A 12,630-nucleotide genomic window follows, 5' to 3' on the forward strand; every position below is an offset into this window, starting at 1 on the left:
TTTTAGAGATGGTTGCAGGACTCGGCTGCTCGGTGCGGCCTATAAAATTAAACACCTTTCAGCAGTCTATTTTCCAAACCTAGTTTATTTGGCTACCAGATTCAGCGTTTTACTACGCCATCTTCAGGCCTTGTGTTCAGACAACAATGGTACTAGTGTGAAACAGGTAACCGAAAAAGGGGGCACGGTGCAAGTCTTTAGGTATACCTTCCTTTGGAAAAAAAGGAAAACTGTTCAAACTTGTATTTTCAGTAGAGTTCGAGTGTGTGGTACATTGCTGTCTAAGATTTTTATGTTCAAAGTAGAACGCTGTTACTCTCGCAACAGCGAAGCGTTAAGGGGGAGTGGGAAGGTATTTTATGCTCACCTTATAAGAATATTGTTATCTAGTCAGATCAAGTACCTAATATTTTAAAATTAAAAAAAAATCTGTTTCCCGTAATTTCTTATACCGTATTACGTAATTTCAAATATTTTAGTAGTGAATGTGGCTTTTCGCAACCATAATTATGTTCACCTTTTCAAATTCAGAACTCATCGTACATATCTAAATAACTTCAAAAATTATTTCGTGAACAAAAATGAACAACAGTCAACGATAGTTGCATTTTTAAATAGTTTTGTGGTGGTCATTAAGTACCTCTCCCTCTCTGTAAATTTTATGGGTTATGCGTTGATATTGCTAATATTGTGCTAAAAGATACTTTCAGGTTCTGGAACCTACTTATACATCGGTACTTATTTGGAACGGATGGTGTCAATAAAAGCTGCCAGCAGTTGCTGTTTTTTATCTAAATTTTTTTGTTGTGAGCGTAAAGTACCTTCCACCTTGGTAGCAGGCATTATAAGAATTGCCTTGGTATTCCTAGGATTAAAGCACAAGTATACGTGTCGGATAACAACAACCGGTTCTTTTCTGATTGTGTTATTTAAGATCTTTCCTCAACGATTCTGGAATATTCAGTAGTTGCAGTAACGTAGTATCTTTGGAAGAATCCTACTTTTTACCTTAGGTCTTAGGTAGGCCTAATAATAAAGTAGTTTTTGTAGTGCTACACCTTGATTAAAATATGTTCGATTTTTGTTTAGTTTTCGGCGTATTGATATCACCATGATTCTACTGGCATATTTTCTGTAAAGAAGCCAGCTGTTTTTATCACTTTTGAGAGATACCCAGGCGATAACATTAAAATTGTTAAAATGGGAATTTCACTCTGCAGCGCAGTGTGCGCTGATATGAAACCTCCTGGCAGATTAAAACTGTATGCCGGAGCGAGACGCGAATCGGGACCATTTCCTATCGCGGGCAAGTGCTCTGCCATCTGAGCTACCCGAGAACGACTGACAACCTCTCCTCACTCACAACTTCATTTCTGCCAGGAAGTTTCATATCAGCGCGCACACTCCGGTGCAGAGTGAAGATCTCATTCTGGAACCCCCCCCCCCCCCCCCCCCGGCTGTGGCTAAGCCATTTCTTCGCAATACCCTTTCTTCCAGGATTACTAGTCCTGCAAGGCTCGCAGAAGAGCTCCCGTGAAGTTGGAAGGTAGGAGACGAAGTACTGGCCGAATTGAAGCTGTGAGGATGAGTCGTGAGTCGTGCTTAGGTAGCTCAGATGGCAGAGCACTTGCCCGCTAATGGCAAGGGTCCCGAGTTCGAGCCTCGGTCCGGCAAATTGTCATTTTCTTTTTTGTTTTTCATCGACGTAAATTTTAAGGTAGTGAGAACTATTATAAGAAACACTTGAGGAAAAAATATTTTAGCAAGTGGTACTATAAAAGAGAAACAACTTTCCGAAGCGCAAAAGGTCTACCGGTCGACGAAACTGATTTACTTACGAAATCATGTACTTTCTGACCTACGCTACACGGTGCTACAATCAGATAACGTCAAAACTCACTATAAACCGTCAAAAACTTTAAAAGTAGCAAATGCAATAGCACAGTGTCCTCTAGTATGAAATAAATTGCATATATTTTCTCAGTTTATCCTTTTATTTTATGAAGCAATGTTAGCCACAATGTAAGACTTTTGGACCGGAGTGAAACCATTTCACAGACCAACCATGACCAACGTTTTCGTTTTCAGTATACATAGTATTTTGTATTTTCTTTTTTCGTTCCGACTGTTGAAAATGTAGAAGTCAGGCGTAAAAGCTTCGTCGTGTTGCATGCAGAGTGTGCGTATCAGCTGAAGAACAAGTAAATCGTGAAACGAGAAGATGAATGAAGAATAAATGAAAAATGAAGCGCAACAAACCTCATTTAAGCCATCACAAAAGTCCTCATATCTTGAAAGTAAAATAAAAAAATACCTTGTTAATAACACTTTTTTCAATAGGCATACGTGGCAATTTTGTCTAAAAGTCTATGTAATTAATTAAGTACCTTTTGCAGTATAAGTTTTGTGTTTCTCTTGGAAATTTGACTTTCCGTGACATTATGAGTTTCGAAAAGTTGCCCCTCATATGGAATAATGCGAATAAACCACACTGCATGTAACATCTGTCCAGTTTCTATAGCTTATGGAGTCGTAGCTATTATGATGTAACCAAACAAAACTAACACTCAAGGAACTCGCAAGCAAAGACTAGTTACTTCTCATAGATTCAACCTCTGACGAAATGATTTTTTTAGTTCTTTTGACAACATCAGGTGTAGTTGTTCTGTGATAGTACTCAAGATTTGTTTTGAAGGGGAACGATCAGTTCGTCTCTAATGTTTACTTTTTGTTCGTAGACTTAGCATTTCAACCATCCCAACGGACAAAAATGTAGAGGGGTAAGGCCCAGAGACCTTGGTGGCAGAGAAACATTGTAATTTTTGCCGACCCAAATTATGGAGAATGTTAGGTTTGCACGATGTGTCCCCTGACATCTACAATGTACGGTGGCCCCGTCATGACTTCTCATCATCCCACTCCTTGGATTTACAGGAATATGTGTCAATAATTTGAAGCTATATTGACTATTTTTCGACCGTGACTGTCTCAAGAAATATGTAAAGGTTTTTTTTTTAATTACCGCTACCAGTAACAAACTTTGTCAACTGTTGTATGACTAATTTATTTAGCGACATGTTTCGAGGGTTATACCTCATCTTCAGGCTAAGTGGCACGCTAGAAGAACAAAGAGAGTGACCGTTACAATACATTTTCGTGCAAACATCAGTCCAGCTTCCCAAGTGACATCGCCTCTTACTAAGTTTTCTCTTCTTCCACAGAATGACCACTGCGTTTATGAAAAGACTATGTAACATCAGTATGACATTATTGTAAAGTTGTTTTTGTAATGGCACTTAGCCTGAAGATGACGTATAACCGTAGAAACATGTCGCTAAATAAATAAGTAATACAGTAGTTCACAAAGTTTGTGACTGGTAGCGATAATTTAAAAAAAACTGTACATATCTATCAAAAAATATTTCAGGTTTGTTTTCAAGACTGTCTAGGTGAAGGTAATCTGTCGATGTAGAAACCCAACAGTTCCAATCAACGTATTAAATAGCATAGAACATCGATACGTGTAGATATTTTGCACATACACTGAGATGACAATGAATTACACAATAAATTATAGGCTACTGGCATATATTGTGATCTGTTCAAGGCATCTGACCGTGTAAATCGCAATATCTTTTTTAAAAAAATTATAATACTACGGTGTAACCCGATATGTTACTAAATGGCTGATATCTTATATCTCTGGCAGGAAACAAAGGTAATTGCAAGGATAGAGATACGTATTAAGTCATCAGATGTCATCGAACTGGGATGTTATTATACTTGGTCTCTCAGAAACTTCTATTTCCCTTTTTCTTGTGTACATCAATGACCTCACTTCTATAACATTATCTGATGCCTAGCCGATAGACACATTGCAATAAACAGCAAATCACGTAAAATCCTCGAAACTTCTGTTCACGAAATTTTTATGGCCGTGAATAAATGATTCCTAGCCACTTGTATGGCAGTAAAATTTCAAAACCAGCACTACATGCTGTTTAGAAGTTTTGGGAGTTTTCCTTTCAGTATATACCTAAAATATGACGATAAACAGTCGGAAGAAGTTGACAATGTTGAACTCTTGGGATTACAGCTTGGTAATGAATTCAAGTGGAAGGATCATCCTACAGAATTGATTAAGTACGTAAACAAACCTCTATTTTCCATGCGAATGTTGTCTGACAATAGTGACAAAATTAAAAAAGTTACATTCATTACATAATGCAGCATGGCGTTATTGTTTGGGTAACTCATCAAGCCAAGCTAAACTCTTCTTGATCGAACTGGCAATTTCTTTCTTTTTTTTTGATCGAAAGACAGACCACATATAGGACCTGCCAGCCAAGACCTGACCAAAAAAAGAAAACATACATGACATAGGAACCCAGGGGGGTGTACCGGTTTGGTAGTGGATGTAAGGGCTCATGTCTAACCGAAAAAATAACGGGTTGTGGTGGCATATTTACGATACTAAAAAAACTTAATTTTACACATCTCTTGAAATAGCTGCCATAATCTGTACCACTGTTATGTATAAAAAATAACTAATAAAATATTATTGACAGGAAATCATCATATCTTACATTTCACATTTCAATATTTATTACCAGAAAACATTCTGTGTGCAAAGAAAGAATTTAACCAGCCTAAATTGGAAACTACGTTCTATGAACAAAAATGTTAAAAACTAGTTTTGCTCGAAGGGTGTAAAACAAGTCTAACTTGAGGAAGATATACATTCATAAAGAGCCCTGAGCTCCAAGCATCTTCATAATTACGGGATAACATTTATTTATTGGAAACGCACACATGCAATGCAAAGGATTACATTCACATTACATTACATTCACGTTACTTGTCTTTGTTATAAGCTACGATGGATTTCTGTCTATTAATGCATTTGATAATATGGTATCGGTCACAAAATTCCAAGCACAACTCAAGCACACACTCGTAATTTGTTTCTCGAAACACTTTGTTGCAACAAAAACCCTGGGTTGCCAGCCTCGTCGATACCTATCACATTTCATGGTTAGCTTCCATCCACATCCTGTCTTGCATAGCGGACGTTGCATAAATGGCCTCGGGTATATTGTTTTTCTTCTCATGCAGATATCGTAGAAACTGTTTGAAGTCGGCCCTAGCTGAGAGTATGAGCTCGAACTTAGATCCTCTGTCAGGAAGGTCTTCCTGGTAAGCTCGTACACTAGCCTCGAGCTTGAGTTCTGCGGAACTCCTAAAATTTTCTTCAGGTGTCTAGCCTTTATCTGCTCCTTTCTTCCAGCTGTTTGTACGTGAGGATTTCTCCCACTGATTCTAGGCCATACCTCAACCAGGTAGTATCTTTAGCCAAAAACAGGTCCAAAGCTGTGCTGATTGATAGTCCTATGATGGTTCTGATTTCATTCATAGCTCTAATGGCCACCACTGCTCTAGCTCTTATATCTATTCTGAAACTTTTACCCGTTGTTGGAATTGTGATGCCTAGATATTTGAAACTGTTAACCCTCTTAAGTCGTTTTCGACTGAATTTGACGTTCTCTGCTTCAGTAAGTCTTCCTCCTATCCATAACACTACAAACTCCGTCTTCTCTTCGTTTATCTTGATGTCATTTCACTCCGCTCATTTGCTTAGTGCGTTTAGAACTATTTGTGTTTTGATTGTAGCCGTCGCTGCGATGGCCATGTCAACAGCGTATTACGGGAGAAAATGCAACCTGTATGTACTTACAAAACCTTCACACAGAATAGATTTCGCAGAAGTAAAATTATCAAGCCATATCAGAAATGGTTTGGTACAGTAGAGAACACATTACAGTATTAACAGAAGAATCTAAAGCATGGTATATATGAACATTTTCATAGTCACTCTTTTCCATATACTAAAAGGGGGAAGGCTCACTACTGGGGAGTAATGAATTTAAGATTACTAAAACTAATTATCATAGCCTAGAAATTACAAAACATACATGACAATTTCCAGATATAACTGACAGGTATTAATGTATACATTACAGTCAAAACCCATTTTTAGTTAGAACACGTTCTTGCTAGTTAAAACTAGTTTATACTGAGTCACTTCGTCAAAATGCTTATTGCCTAGTTAAAACTAGTTTTAACTGACTTTCGCTTTTGGCCAGCAGTAAAAGTTCTAACTAAGGCTATCAGTATCAACTAGTTTCAGATAGTAAAAACGCGTTCTAACTAAACTAGGCAGATATAGTATTCACTAAATTTATTTAGGGACAAATATTAAAATTAAGAGCAACTACGTGTTGATTGAAATTAAAAACAGCATTTTTGTGTTTTGCAATCCAATATTAATTGAGAATTTTGATCATACGTCTAATTCATTAATATTAACTACAGTAATACGAAAATAACCATATACTGAAGAAACATTTTAACTAACATTACAGAGTCATATTAACAGTATTAGTTAAGAAAGTGGAACCAAAATAATCATACAGTAACACATTTGACAAAAATTGCTACAGTCTTAATAAAAGAGAAACCTACCAAATAATTTAACAATTAAATTTTGATTATTTGTTAATGCAAGGCAAACTGTCATGACATTCTGAGTTAGAAAGGTTTCCTTTTTTCCTACAAAAGCACCTTTTTGTAATACATGCCTTCTTACACACACAGCGAACAAATCCTTGTCCTCATCCTAAGGCTGCCATCTTGGCAGTAGTTCTGAATGATACCTTTGTCTCTGGCACGTCTTCCAGCAGCTAGAATTTCTCTTGGGACACGTCGAATTCGGATATGGATGAGAACTTTTTAATTAGCTTGTTTGAAAGGCGATTAGGTACTTAATACATATTATAAAATATATTACAATTTAAGTATTAAACTTAAAATATTAACTAATTAATTGAATAGTTAGCATTATTTTCAGGGCATTAAATCAACGAATTAATGAATATCTCTGACATTTGCCCTTAATTATTGAAATCAATTCAGAAATACATACCTGCAATACAATTTGTCGATTATCCCATATTTCGTTCCAATCTTGTGCAAGCCCTGTTCATATTTCTGAAAAAAAGTTCCAATAATATTGGGGAGATCTGCTTTTGCTCATTCGATAACAGGAATCGGTTAATTATATTGTCACTGATTTCTACTGTGGCGTGTATTGAATCTCAAGCTATCTCCATTCTTTTGGCATGTTTCGTTAGGTTTTCAAGAGCGTTTTCTCTAGCTGTTCGCATTTGAGATTGTCGTTTCGTAATAGCGTCAGCTTGTGGAAGTTCGTGACAAGCTGGAGTTATTTGAGGCTCTGCACTCGTACTAGCTACAGGTTCTGGCTTCTCTTGATTGGCTGCTGCTGTTGTTGGAGACTGTATACTTGTACTGGGCAAAGCTTCTGTATCTTCTCGTCTGGCTGCAGCTGTAATCTGTCCATTGCTACTAGCCACCACCGGTATCTCCTCTGAGTCGTGTGACAGTTCCAGTTTATAAGGTGTCTCATTTACTGCGTCTACCACATTAATTTCATTTAAAGCCTCTTTAAGATCATCTTCATCTTGTATCTCCTCAATAACATCTAGAGGCAAACTCGAAATCATAAGCCCTACTCTTGGTTATGTGCCAAACATAGCTTTGTATGGTGTTTGCTTGATGCCGGAATGATATGCCCGATTCTTCATAAACTGTACAAAGCGAAGACCATTTGACCAGTTGGTGGTAATGATGTCTTGCATCCATGAAACCAATATTTCTTTAAAGTCTTGGTCGTCGATTCCAACAGAACCTTGGCTTTGGCTGTGCCTCGGTTTTCCGTGAACCAGTTTACACTCAGGCCAAAATACAGCCAGCTCGTTTGTGAGAGAATTAACAAATTCCCTGCCGTTGTCAGAGTGTAAAATACAAGGAGCCCCAAATGTCACAAATATATCTGCTTAATGATGTGCCACTTCCTCTGCTCTCTTGCTTTGCAGTGCACATAACAAAATAAATTTTGCCAAGTGGTCCTGATACACCATTATACACTTCACTCGACGATCTTCTTGAGTTTGCATGTCGATCAGATCAACTTGACAACGACTGTTCATTCTGAATGAAGTATAGGTTTCGAAACATGCCCCCTTTTCTTAATGATCCTTTTGCGCTGACAAGTTTCACGGGTAGACAGATAAATGTTTATCATCTTCACTATTATGTTTGCATATTTTCTTGAAGTTTCAACCTTTAATCTGTCTCGACCTGCATGACCTCCATGACCTTCTCGACCTCCATGACCTACACGTAAGCAGTACTTCACAGGCTCTTTTCTTGCCACTAACTTCCTGGTCCGACAAATATTAATAACCTTGAATCGATTTAATCTTTCGTACTGCTTGTGTGTCTTTTTCTCAGCTGATTGTGCTTTTTCAATTTCGTTCACTAATTTTTCGAAAGATTCTTTTGTCATAACATTGTAGTGGTTTTTTCTTTTGTCGTGTTCTTCAATCTGTAACATCCTTCTCACAAACTGTTCTTTCCATTGTCTTTCATGATTTAGATCTGCTACGACAAATACGTACAAGCTGATCTGCACCTGTCTAACACCTCGACCGTGTTGTTTGTTGTAGCGAAAAGCGCCCAGTGTCGGGCTATTGCTGCGCAGGCGGGAAGTTTTGGCACCTAGAACCGTTCCCGCGTGTGTAATTCTTTCCGCGCCTCTAGCGCTTATTGTGGCGGCGCGTATTTGACATGCTTATGTGCGACTGTTGAGGGGGAACAGGTGCCATGCATTCATACGATGAAGGATTTATTGGTTGCCAACTACTTCTACTCTACTGATGAATATCTTATTAGAAACAACTGATGTGTATAAATGGCTAACAATATCAAATAAAGTCAGTATGAGTACAATCTTACCTCTAAAAAATGGTTCAAATGGCTCTGAGCACTATGGGACTTAATATCTGAGGTCATCAGTCCCCTAGAACTTGGAATACTTAAACCTAACTAACCTAAGGACATCACACACATCCAAGCCCGAGGCAGGATTCGAACCTGCGACCGCAGCGGTCGCGCGGTTCCAGACTGAAGCGCCTAGAACCGGTCGTCCACATCGGCTGGCAGTCTGACCTTGCACAAATCAATGTAGTAATGCGGTAATTGTAAAAAAGTGTTTTAAAATGATTTTTCTTTTCGATGATGAATGCCTACAACGGTTTTCAAATGCAGTTCAATGCGCTGAAATTTACATTGACAAGTTTTCATAATTTAAATTGTAAGTAGACTGTTTAGGTTTTCATGTTGGTAACGCCACGTAGCGCTACGTATGAAAATGGCTGACTCTGCTGTGTGCAGTCTGTGGCTGGTTGGCATTGTTGGAATATTCGCTATTGTAGTTTGGCCATTTGGATGTGAACAGCGCGTAGCCTTGTGCAGTTGGAGGTGAGCTACCAGCAGTGGTGGATATGGAGAGAGAGATGCCAGTTTTGAGAGGTTACTATAAGCGGACGATATGGACATGTGTCCGCCAGAACAAGGAAATTTATAGGGATGGATGTCATGAATTGCATAGTTAGCAAGTGAAAGATATTGATAGAGAACTAACAATGTATTTACCTTAATAATGTTCAAAAGTATATATATATATACTTTTGAACATTATTAAGGTAAATACATTGTTAGTTCTCTATCAATATCTTTCACTTGCTAACTATGCCTATCAGTAGTTAGTGCCTTCATTACTTAGAATCTTTTATGTAGCTGGCAGTATTGGCGCTCGCTGTATTGCAGTAGTTCGAGTAACGAAGATGTTTGTGAGGTAAGTGATTCATGAAAGGTATAGGTTATTGTTAGTCAGGGCCATTCTTTTGTATGGATTAATGAAAGTCAGATTGCGTTGCGCTAAAAAGTACTGTGTGTCAGTTTAGAATAAGTGTAGAGAATAAGTAAAAAGAGTACGTTCAGTTTTACTCAGCTGTCTTTGTATGAAATAACGTAAAAGTTTGCCAGCACAGTCACTGATAATTTTTCTAAGGGGAAGTTTCAAAATGAAATGCTTTCAAAAGATTTTTAGTTCTTTTCCTTTATAACAGTTTATTATGAGTTATTGCTTTTTTGGTATATTCTCCATCCTGGTGAATCTTCCCACTGTGGATCTATTGAAACGAAACGTACATCTAACCTAATGTGAATAATCGTCTTCTGTATAGTCTACAATCAGCAGCAGTGTCTCCATTCGAAGACCCATACACAAGTACTGTATAGCCATACTCAGCTCAGCGCATTAATCCGTACAGTAGAACTGGCTAGCAAATCACAATCAGTGTTGAAAAATTCAATAATGTAAACTTAAGCACAAATCAAAAAGTTGAATTTTAAAAGGAAAATCCAAGAGAATGTCACTGAAGCATGCCCACTTGAAAGACTCCGAGGATACACGATAATCGATAAATAAATCAATAGCAACTGGAATATCAACATGCAAAGCAACAACTCATTTCTGTAGGCAGTAAAAATTCGATATATATTACACAGGAAACGCTTTCTCATAAATAGTCTATACTATCGCTTCTGAAAACATACACTATGTAATCAAAAGTATCCCTACACCTGGCTGAAAATGACTGTGATCGTGCCGCTCTCCATCGACAATGCTGGAATTCAATACGGTGTTGGCTCACCCTTAGCCTAGATGACATCTTCCGCCCTCGCAGGCATACGTTCAATCAGGTGCTGGAATGTTTCTTAGGGAATGGTAGCCCATTCTTCACGGAGTGCTGCACTGAGGAGAGATATCAATGTCGATCGGTGAAGCCTGGCACGAAATCGGTGTTCCAAAACATCCTACATGTGTTCTATAGGATCAGGTCAGGACTCTGTGCACACCAGTCCATTTCAGGGATGTTACGGTCGTGTAATCACTCCGCAACAGGCCGTGCATTATGAAAAGTTGCTCGATCGTGTTGAAAGATGCTATCGCCATCCCCGAATTGATCTTCAGCAGAGGGAAGCAGGAAGGTGCTTAAAACATCAATGAGGGGCTGTACTGTGACAGTGCCACGCAGAACAACAAGACGCGCGAGCCCCCTCCATGAAAAACACAACCACACCATAACACCAACACCTCCGAATTTTACTGTGGGCACTACACACCTTGGAAGAGACGTTCACTGGGCATTCGCCATACCAACACCCTGCCATCAGATCGCCACATTGTGTACCGTGATTCGTCACTCCACACAACGTTTTTCCACTGTTCAAACGTCAAATGCTTACGCTTCTTACACCAATAGGGGCGTCGTTTGGCATTTACCGGCATGATGTGTCGCTTACGGGCACCTGCTCGACCATGAAATCCAAGTTTTCTCACCTTCCACCTAACAGTCATAGTAATTGCTGTGGATCCTGATACAGTTTAGAATTCCCGTGTGATGGTCCGGATAGATGTCTGCCTATTACACATTATGACCCTCTTCAACTGTCGGCGGTCTCTGTTAGTCAACAGACGAGGTCGACCTGTACGCTTTTGTGCTGTACGTGTCCCTCCACGTTTCCACTTCACAATCAAATCTGAGACAGTGGACCTAGGGATGTTTAGGAGTGTGGAAATATCGCGTAGATGTGTTTCACACAAGTGATATATAGTCACCTGACCATTTTCGAAAACCCTGATTTGGAGTACTTTGCAGTAAGTGGCAGCACAATGCCCCTAATATATAAAACGTATATTTTTGAGGGTGTCCAGATACTTTTGATCACATAGTGTATTGCATTACTCCTGAAACACACAATTCAGTAAGAGTAGTCATTCGTCCTTAGTACTGTTTCCTCCCTGTAAAGAGCTTAGATCATTAGGCCACCGTACTTCTTAAATCGGTAACAGTTTGCATAACAAATTGTCTCACTAAGTCACGAATTTTTGTTCAGTCGTGTGCAGCACATTGACCATTTACTCTGGCTCTTTTGACTGTTGATTGATTGCTCGGCCGTGACTTTCAAATGTCATCTCCCCACCACGGAATTACTCGCAACTAGCAGCGAATATCTCTTTCCAAGCAGACTTCGATTTTTTCCGATCTAATGCGACTTTGGTCGGGCCAAGTGAAAGAGGAGTGCAGAATGCCCATCCAGATTGTCCTTTGGAATTCAAATGTCATACCGCAGTCTGCCCAAGGACAGCTCGGAGACAAAGCAAAGAGACGAAGCTGCTAGCAGAACTTTTCAAACGTCAAGGCCGCCCGGGTGTTGGAAAACTTTTTTAATAGTCGTCATCTCACGTCAGAAAAGAAGAGAAATGGTGTGAAAAGTTTGTCCACTCGTCTTAGTTAGCCGCAACCAAATATTCGAATTTGCCTGACAGAGCGAAGTTCACAATTTTCTGGGTGTGATTTATGCGCCTTATTTCTCATTCCCTTGTTATGCAGAATATGTAACTCTACAATCCTAACTGCAGTTATAACTCAGACTAAAGATAACGCTGCGGGATATTAGAAAGTTAATAGGTTATTCTGCAATAAAGTTTTGTTATATATTTTAAAGAATAACTAGTGTGTTTAAAATTATGATAAACGTTACGTGTGCAACGTCGCTGTTTGAGATTCGTTCAACAAAATAGAACGTCTCCGTTCAATTACTTATTTTGCATTCTGAAAATTAAATAGCAATGATTGCATC

The sequence above is a fragment of the Schistocerca piceifrons genome, chromosome 8 (assembly GCF_021461385.2).
Source record: "Schistocerca piceifrons isolate TAMUIC-IGC-003096 chromosome 8, iqSchPice1.1, whole genome shotgun sequence".
Taxonomy (NCBI): domain Eukaryota; kingdom Metazoa; phylum Arthropoda; class Insecta; order Orthoptera; family Acrididae; genus Schistocerca; species Schistocerca piceifrons.